The 10,020-nt window shown below is 37.3% G+C and overlaps 1 long non-coding RNA gene and 1 pseudogene across 1 annotated transcript; both read right to left on the bottom strand.

Annotated features, from left to right (window-relative positions):
* Positions 1-2,129: 2,129 nt before the first annotated feature.
* Positions 2,130-3,611, bottom strand: LOC117933188 (annotated as a pseudogene).
* Positions 3,612-3,949: 338 nt separating this feature from the next.
* Positions 3,950-5,244, bottom strand: LOC117934264. Its single transcript, XR_004654456.1, has 2 exons — positions 5,185-5,244; positions 3,950-4,187 (listed from the first exon to the last, which is right to left on the bottom strand). It is a non-coding gene; the product is annotated as an uncharacterized LOC117934264 (long non-coding RNA).
* Positions 5,245-10,020: the final 4,776 nt, after the last annotated feature.

Raw genomic sequence — 10,020 nt, 5'->3', positions numbered from 1 at the left:
ACAATCAAGTAAAAAAAACAAACACTAATATGTATAAACATGATTAAATATTTTGTAGGGATCCATAATTCTTACCCTTTTGTATATTAATAATTTTTATTTAATAATGAATCAAACTAAGATGGTTGCTTCATTCTTGTCCTCAATTGATCACAAGACTCTTATTTTATAAAAAAATATTTAATTTTAAAAAAATTGTTTGCATCTCCGTAGTTGGACAAGTTTAAGTTTTTTTTAATCAATCACTTTATTTTCAAATTATTTTAATAAACTTATTTTTTATTAAAAAAAAAAAAGGTCTTATACCTATATTATTTTCAAGACAAACTTTATCCAATTATCACTTCATCCCCAAATTGAATTTAAAATAAATCTTCATTATCACATAAGGATATAAAAAATCTATATGTACTAATTTATTTTCAGAATAATCCTATTAAAATTTCCTTCCAAAAACCTTTACAAAATCACAAGATTTACAACTGAATCACTATTAGAAATATTTTCATTAGATATATCATCATTTTAATTCCTAATTCTTCTTAGAACAAATCCCAATTATTATTAAAACATACTAGAAAAAATTTAATCCTAATTTATTTCCACAAAATTCTAAAGAAGATACCCACTTTATTCCTAAAATATGAAATATATTTAAAAAAACGCCTAAAATTATTTTTTAATTACCATTCTAAAAAAAATCTTTAAATTGCAATCTTCATCAAATATTTATTTAATACCATTTTTTTTCTTTTTTATTTCCAAATTACTTTCACCAAAATTTTGTTAAACATTATTTTATTCATGAAACATTTTTTACCAAAAAAAAAAAAGAAAAAAAATCTTTTTGATAATCACCATTCATTTACTTTCCAAAATTTAAAAACAATGTCATTTATACATAAATTATTCTATCATACAAAAAATTTCTAATTTATTTTTAGAGCAGATCCCAATTGTTATAAGACTTGCCAAAGAAATCCATTTTTACGCTAATTTATAAATTATCTTATAAAAAAGAAAGCTATATATATATATATACTTTATCTCTAAATAGATGTACAAAGATCTTTAAAATTAATCCTTTACATGCTTAGCAAATCTTTATTGAAAAAATCATTTTATGAAAAATCAATTATTTACCAAAAGATCCATTTTTATGCTAATTTATTTTATTAAAAATAAATAAATAAAACCTTTGTGGACCGCGCATCATTTTGGCTCATGCACTTCCACTCAATGGCAAGCTCGATTTTATTTTGAAAATGATTTTATTTATTAGAAAATGACTTGGAGTCGCCACTTATTTTTGTTTTATTTTTAAAAGGGTAAACAAAATAAGAAAGAGAACCCTAAATGTGACTCCTTATTTTGGAAAAGGTGGTCTGTGAAAAAAAAACCGGATCGGGCTCGAGGATCAAGTTACTTATCGGGAAGGTACGGTAAAGATGAGTCTCTACTAATAAAATGAAGCTGACGTGACAATTAATAAGAAAATCAATGGATACTCAAATCGATTATGCACATATGTGAATCAGAACATGTATAGAGAATTACTAGAATGGGAGTGGATGCGTACCTGGACAACGAGCCACCATGCGCTATCAAGAAATGGGGTTAATGCACAATTAATGAATACAAAATATGTCACTCATATCACCAAACAAGATGAAGAACTACCAACATGCATGACATTTCATTCAAATTCATTTTTATTTTAAAGAAAATTTGTTTGATGTTGGGCCTCCACCATAGCCCTATCTATTTTTGAGTGAATCAATTTCGTAAATTCTATCACTAAGAATTACGAAAATAAATTCACACTTATTTTAAAACATTTTGAAAACATGAGAGTTATGAAAATGCAATGCCAAGAAAATGGCAGCAAAACTTTAAAAATGTGATTTTTGATGAACTTAAACAATTAAAGTGGGATGAGGAGTTGTGAATCAAAGCATTTGAAAACTGAATTTTTTCAAAAATCAATTCTGAAGACACGCATGCGGGCATGGGCTTTGACAATGGGCTTAGGGTGGTGGCCATGCAGGTGTGGGCTGTGGAGTGATGGGAAGGGGCATGAGATATCCAATGAAATTGAGGCAGCAAGAGAGAGACCTGCTGAAAACTTCTCAATGAGATCCACTTCTTTGGGGCATCTCATCATCAACCTTACCCTTGGTCTTGTTCTTTGATGCTTCCTTAGCAGCCGCAAGCTTGGCTCTATCCTTAACCTTCTCCTGCTGAACCCGATTCCCTGTTTTCTTTGCAGCTGTCATTTGCTTATCATAAATCTCGGACTTCTTATTCATCTTTTTGCGATGCTGCCCATACCCACTTTCAAAATCATCAAAGTTCCCACGGTAGAAAGGAAGTTTTTTGGTCATGGAGATGAATAACCTCATTACAAACCATGTTAAGAAAAAAAATCCCGATCATGCGAGACGACAAAAAGAGTTTTCTTCCGCCAGCATACGTACTCCTCTAACTAGAGGACAACCCTCAGGTCAAGATGATTGGTGGGTTCATCAAGCAAAAGAAGAGTTGGCTGCGCAAAGAGTGCCCTAGCCAACGAAATTCTCATCCTCCAACCACCACTAAATGACCGGGTTACATGGCCCTGCATATCCTTAGTGAAACCCAGCCCAGCAAGAATCTTTGACACCTGAGCCTCAGCAGTATCAGACCTCGAAAGCTGCAAATTCTCGTACAGTTCAGCAAGCTTTTCTTCCACATCATCCCCACTCGCATCATATTCATTCTCGTCACAAGTGGCAGCAGATGAATTCTGCAAAGATGCCACTCCCTTTTGGGGCCTGACCAGCTCTTCGTTCGCTGAAATAACCACCTGAAGGGCAGTATTATCATCACCAATCACCCCTTGCTCAACCAGTAGTACACCAATATTTTTAGGTATTGGAATCTCCCTCTAAGCAAGAAGTTTTAATAATGTAGATTTTCCCATCCCATTTAGTCCAACTAAACCATACCTCTTCCCATGAGATATCTTCACTGATGCATTCTTTAAGAGTTCTTTCCCACGTGCTGACACAAAAAAATTTTTCTATCGTTTTCATATTCGCCATCAAGAACTGAAACCAGGTTACCAACAACAACGGTGAATGCATCATGATCATCCTTAAGGGCCTCCTGTCGGGTCTGCTGTGAGGCATGGACAGCAAGCACGTCTTTCTTTTCACGTTTCTTCAATTCCTCTAGCCATGTTGGCGGTGTTGGCTCAAAAACCACTCCCACTGCGACTTCGGCTCAGGCAAAAACACTTGTGGAGAGAAGACATCGTTCTTGGCTATAAGGTTTTAGGAACTTCAGGAAAATCGAACGGGTCGAGTCCGACATCAAAATTAGGATCCTCTTCCTTAGGTATTTGTTCATTGTCAGAGTGCAATGATTCATCATGTTTCTCCTTGGGAAAATGCAAATTAAGTCCACTGACAAACTGTGTTGGGTCATTCGGCAGGTCTTTGTGTGGCTTAAAAAAACTCAGTTTCAAAGGTAGCTGGATCCCAATCTAACCCATGCTCTTCAGCAACTTCCTTGAGAAAATTGAGTTTCACATCAGGAAAAGGAGCACGAACAGTAAGCAGTTCAATCATCTAGCGACAAATTCCCCACTTCAGGTCGTTCATAGCGGTGCTTTCCATGATTGAAGCTGAAACTGTTTTCAAGCGAAACCTCTGGGGTGACTGGTGGCGCGACTTAATGTCGATTATTGTCTGCAATCCTGGTGAAGTCTATTGCTGAAATGACTATTCATTACCTGTCACGACCCAAATTCCGGGTGACCCAAAATTTGACCCGTGACCCCAGGTCAAAGGTTGACCCTAAGGGTTCCTCCTATACCACGTTGGCAATTAACCAAAACAGTCTGGATTTTTTTTTTTTTTTTTCATACATCCTACTAGATTTCTCATAAACTACAATATCTCAAAACTACTCAAAACAACAAGATTAAATAAATATTCATTATAGTCCAAAAATAAATGTTCACAATTAACAACTTAATCAAAATAAAGCTTCATAACAAATCCATAAGTCATAATTACTAAAACAAATTCCAAAATCCAAAAAAAACACAATAACAGAAAATGCCACGCTCCACTAGGCCGCTCCAGGAGCATCCTGAAGTCCTCCCTGCCCCACCTGTGGATCCTCAGGAGAGATATCTGCATCTAAAAAGGTGTAACAAGAAAGGGGTGAGCATTTCCACATTGCTCAATAGGATGCCTAACACCCAAGGTTTAAGGGGATTACTAAGTTCCAAAGGATACAAAAAGAACACTTCAACACAAAAGGAACAATTCAATAGTATCAATCAAACCACGTAGTTTAATATATAATATTATACACAATTTCACAATATTCAACAATTACATGAATGCACATGAACGTGTGACACACAGTCATACAATGCACTATTGTTCTCAGGCTTTCACCGAAGGATACGCGTCCGCACCCAAATACACTCCCCATTCGGAGTCTTCCTGGGGTAACTTTTGGGTCTTTCACCCTAGGGATCTCTCTCCCTTCTTAATTCGCCCCACACGGGCTTTCACTTCTCATCACTATTTCATTTTTTTCCATTTCATACACTTTTCACAATCTTCATAATTTTATTTATTTATTTATTTATTTTCCACATAACCATGATGCAAATGAATGTCACAATTCCAAGGTTCCTCAATAATTTCAACAATCTCAACATTCCCCAATAATCCAATAAAATAATTTCCCACATTAAAATTTTCGATAATATCTCAAATAAATATCCAAAAATTTGCATATCAAAAATCTTGAAATTTTACCACACTTATGGAATTTTTCAACCATTATAATAATTTCTAATATTCGAAATTAACTAACTTTCTACCATAAAAATTCCAAAAATATTATAACTAATGCCCAAAAATTCACAAATCACTATATTTGAAATTTCACCCTAACTTTGGAATTTTTCAACCCTTCTAATAATTTTTTAACAATTCAAAACAATTAATTATCAATCAAAATCAATTTCCCGCAATTACAAAAATTCCAAACAAATTCCAAATAATCCAGAAAAATTCATACAACACCCATAATTTCTACTTAACTCATAATGATGATATTTGCAATTTTTTTCAAGGGAAAAACACATTAAATTTAAGTTTTAGGGTTAGGGTCCCCTACCACAGATCTAAGAATTCAGCTGCTAAAAATATGATTGACCATCGTAGGATTGTTCCTCTCGTCGAGTAGAGCACTCCCTCAAAATCTGAGCCGAAACGGAGGTCGTTTGACCACCCAAACGGCCGGTCAAAGCTCCGGCGAGGTGAGATTTTCCATAGTGCCGCCGCCCCCTTTCTCCCACGATCTGCTACTGTTTCCCTTCTTTTCCACTCAAGCCCATTTCTTTTCCTTTTAAACAGCCCACTCAAGCCCATTTCTTTTCCTTTTAATTCACTTACTAAACAGCCCACTCAAGCCCAACCCAAGTTAAAAAAAAAAACCCAATAACTAACTCCCATTTTTCTTTTAAAACCCTATTTCATCCAAGCCCAAATTAATCTCTTTTCATTTTTATTTTTATTTTTATATAAAACACACAATTTAATATTTTCTCAATTTTTATTAATAAGGAATTTAATTTAATTAATTATTATTATTTTTATTAATTCTAATTAATTTTAATTAATTTTAATTAATTAACTTTTCATTTTCGTTTTCGCTTTTCTTTTCCGAAAATTCCCAATTACTAAAATCCTAAGAAATTTCCACCCTAAGGCTGACATGACATAAAATTTTCAACTCGCCTAATTGACCAACACAATAAACCGAATTTCACCAATCCAAAACTAACACGTGTTCTTCAGGCACTTTTCTTTTTGACTTTTCAACCATCATTCAAAATAAGACTTTTCAAAATAGAAATGCTAACGTGGCATAAATACCCGGTCATTACATTACCCCTACCATTCTTGATTCATTGCAATAGTGACGCGGAGTTCCGAATTTCTATGCATACATTTGGATTGGGTGCAGACATGATGCCACCTCGATGCATGTAATTTCTGAAACCTCTGAGGAGACATTTTCTTTCATAGAAGCTGAGGGTGAGATTTAGGATGCACTTGCGCAATGCATCGGAAGACTTAGCATGACACCTGAGGTAGCCAGACAAGTGGTGGTCCGTGTCTTACAGGCATAAGGATTGATTAGTAGGCACGATGGTGTAAGATGGATGGAAACTGAGGATCTCCATTGCAGGGGTTGCACCAACTATTAAAATTATCTAGGATGGATTAAAGATTAGTGATCGTTCCATGACTTGAGACATAAATCTCTCCACAGCCGCTTTCAACTCCATTAATCCATCTGACGCCTAATAATTTCTAAACCTGCCTTTACTCAATGGCCCACTATTTCCACCTCCAATCAACGTCTAATCTTTTGCATTCTACGCAAGCCAGTCTCTAGCCAAGTCCACTGACAACTTGTTCTCAGTCAAACCAAGCTGAATAACCCCCTCTAGATTTCTCAGTTCGTCATAGGGACCTTCTGAGAACAAGATCGAGAGGATTTACTGGTCAGTGAGTGTTCACGAGGTGATGACTTCGAATCCGGGCCACTATGTTGCACTCATCGTTACTTCTCCCATGGCCAAGCCCGAAAATCGTACTCCATTGAAACAACTCAAGCTTCTTCGTCCAGACGATACCATGGTTCAGCTTGCCGACAGTTATAATGTAACGAAGGTCACTATTCGCCTGCTGGTGTTCTCGGCATTTATGTTAGAAGTATTCATGGTAGGGTTCTTCTGATCCTCAGAATGGTATTGGTTCAACTGATAGGGCTTCACCATCATGAAGCCATCAATTTGCTTGAACGCGAAAGGCGACTGCACTTCGACTATGCTACTGTCGGTGAGATTTATACCCCACGATATCCAACCCTCAGATTCTTGAATTTCGGAGCAGCTCAGTTACATGGAACCATGCATGGCCATGCATGCATCTGGTAAGGAAATAGGAAGAGGGGAATATGCAAAGGAAGATATAGGAAAATGAACGAGAGGGATATTGGGAGAAATGGATTTAATGAGTATGGGAAGCTTTAGAGAGAGAAGTGGGTAGGTGAATGTGAAGGATACCTGGTGTAGGGTATGCGAGTGGGAGCGTCCATCAGCATAAGACTAGGAGGATGGGTTAGTTGGGTGTGATGGATGTGAAAGAAAAAATATGAACAACGTAGGAGAATGTGGGCATAGGATTAGTGGAATGGGTGATGGTGGTTAGTGTGGTCATGTATGGCCATGCAACGACGGAGGGAATGGGTTTGAAGGATTTGGAAAATGGGTACATGGTGTGGTGTAGAGAGAGAAAGTATGACGGATGAAAAATGAAATGGGTTAATGGGCACCGAAGGAATTGATCACATGTATGTGTATGGAGAATGAGTATTTACATGGGTATTATGGGGGATGGCTATGCATGTTGGGTAGGATAGATAAGCATGAAGAGCATATGGTGTTAAAAGGAAAGATGATATGCATGAGGGGGGGGGGGGGGGGGGGGGGGGGGGGGGGGGGGGGGGGGGGGCATGGGGAGTGATAAGTGATGCATGGTGATCTGGCTATGACGTCTCAGGCGAGAGTGATTTGGCATGGGATTCGAGCTTAATGGGAAGGATTTTGGGTGGGATGGTTTATGAAGATTCTTGTGGCCGTACATGGCCATGCATAGGTGGGGAATTTCATGATTTTGTTGTAGGCCAGCTAGCAGTACACATCCTTTTGGTCTAGTGAATGAGGAGATTTGCATTTTTGGACGCCGACATCATTTGTCACAACCCTTCTATCTGGTAATGTTCTTGATTCGACTGATCGGTGCAAAAATTTCAAATAGCTGGGATGTATATGATCATGATGCTGCACACATATCAAGTATAAAATAATCTGGAGATTCATCCAAGAAGAGGGGAAAGATCATGCTGACGACTTTTTGCCTTGTGATGCTCCCGATTTCATTTTGCTCGTTTTAAAAACTCACAAAACCTTTCAAGGGTTTAATTCTTTCTCAGCTGCATTCAGGAGTAGCTTGATGGCCAAACAGAACTCTTAGGATACCAAGGCAATAGTCTGATAACCTCCACTTCACTTCAATCAAGAGCCTCAGTTTGGGTTGAGCATGCTATGCTTCCATGCATTCTTTATGTTCTCTCTAAGATGCTTGCTCTGCATGTGTACTCTGTTCCATCACTTTGCCATTGTTACCTTGGACCCTGTCAGGTGCTTTGAGGGCACTCCATCGTCGCTCCTATCAAGCTTCAGACTCTCCTTGATCACAGAAATGAATCAATTCCTCTCAACCTCCTTCAACTGACCCACTGCACACCTGTCAAAGACATCGTCTATAAACAGTAACTCATCATCCTTCCTCTCTCTGGTGAGCAAAACTCGAATGTAGAGAGACCTATTCTTCAGAATCAAAACATCCTTCGCCGCATGAGGGAACTCCACTCACCCTTAATACCCATGAGTCATGATTTTCTTTCAGCAATGCTCACACCCTAAAGAACCTATAAGCTGATTTAAAAGGGGAACGAATATAACCATCTGGTGCCAAACTCAACAACACCCCATAACATCACAAAATCTTCTCCAGAAGCAGGAAAGTCCATCTCTCATTACAAGGCTAAAATAGAGGAAAATAAAAGGAAGTGGGAAACAGAAACAGGGCTAGAGTGAATATAACAAAAAAAACATTAGTTCAAGCTCCATCTCATGGGCTATAAATGAACTAAAAAAAATGAGTGGGACAGACAAAGAGGCATTTCAAATATAAGTGGGTAGCATGACTGCCAATATCAAGAAAGAACGGAACCAAACCAATACCAACAAAACCAAATAAAAAAGAATGAACGCGTTAGAACACCATCAAAGCACCTTAGAGGTCAGAACTAGCATGTGATCCTCTATGCCTACTCCTAATCAACAGATTAATGCTGGAAACTCACTAGCAAATTGAGCAAAATAGCAAAAAATGAGAAACGAGAAGATGACCATACCTGAGCTCCCCGAGTAAAGATATTAGAGATTATAGGCATGATCTTTTTGGTAAGCCTTGATTGGTAAGCCTTAATTGGTAAGCCTTGATTGGAAAGCCTTAATTGGTAAGCCTTGATTGGCAAGCCCTGATTGGTAAGCCGTAAATTTTGGTAGGCAAATATTGTGTTTGTAATCTGTACATATTTTCTTCCTTGTTTAGTTTTACCTTGTTTAGGAGTCTTGATGTATCTCTTCTTTATGTATATATATTTGCAACTGATGAGAATAAAAGACAGAAGAAAATTGATCCAAAATCATCTAGAGTTTTTTCATAGTATCAGAGCCCTTGTGGGCTAAACATACATCATCATGGCTGGTGATGGGAAGAAAGGAGATGGTGGAGGGTCCAACTCTAACAGAAAAATGTTGACCCCCTATGCATTGACTTCCAACGATAATCCAGGTAATATAATTACCCAAGTTCAGCTGAAAGGTGAGAACCATGATGAATGGGCACGTGTTGTGCGTATTGCTTTGCGAGCCAAAAAGAAATATGGATTCGTGGATGGTTCCATCAAAATCGGACAACGATTCACCAGAACTTGAAGATTGGTGGACCGTTAATTCAATGCTTGTCTCATGGGTGTTTAACACCATTGAACCCACACTTCGATCAATCATATCTTACATGGAAAACGTAAAGGAACTTTGGGAAGAAATCAAGCAGCGATTTTCTATTGGGAATGGTCCACATGTACAACAATTGAAATCAGATCTTCTGAATTGCAAACAGGAAGGGCAAGACATAGTTGTCTATTATGGTTGACTCAAGTCTCTTTGGGAGAACTGAAAAATTATGACTCAATTCCATTATGTACTTGTACTGGGTGTAAATGTAAAATTACTACTCAGTTGGAGAAAAAACAGGAAGAAGAAAGAGTTCATCAATTCTTGATGGGATTAGATGAAGATGGATATGG

Source organism: Vitis riparia, chromosome 16 (assembly GCF_004353265.1).
Source record: "Vitis riparia cultivar Riparia Gloire de Montpellier isolate 1030 chromosome 16, EGFV_Vit.rip_1.0, whole genome shotgun sequence".
Classification (NCBI taxonomy): domain Eukaryota; kingdom Viridiplantae; phylum Streptophyta; class Magnoliopsida; order Vitales; family Vitaceae; genus Vitis; species Vitis riparia.
The sequence above is the reverse complement of the archived record's forward strand: the minus strand, read 5'-3'. Positions and strand labels throughout refer to the sequence as shown.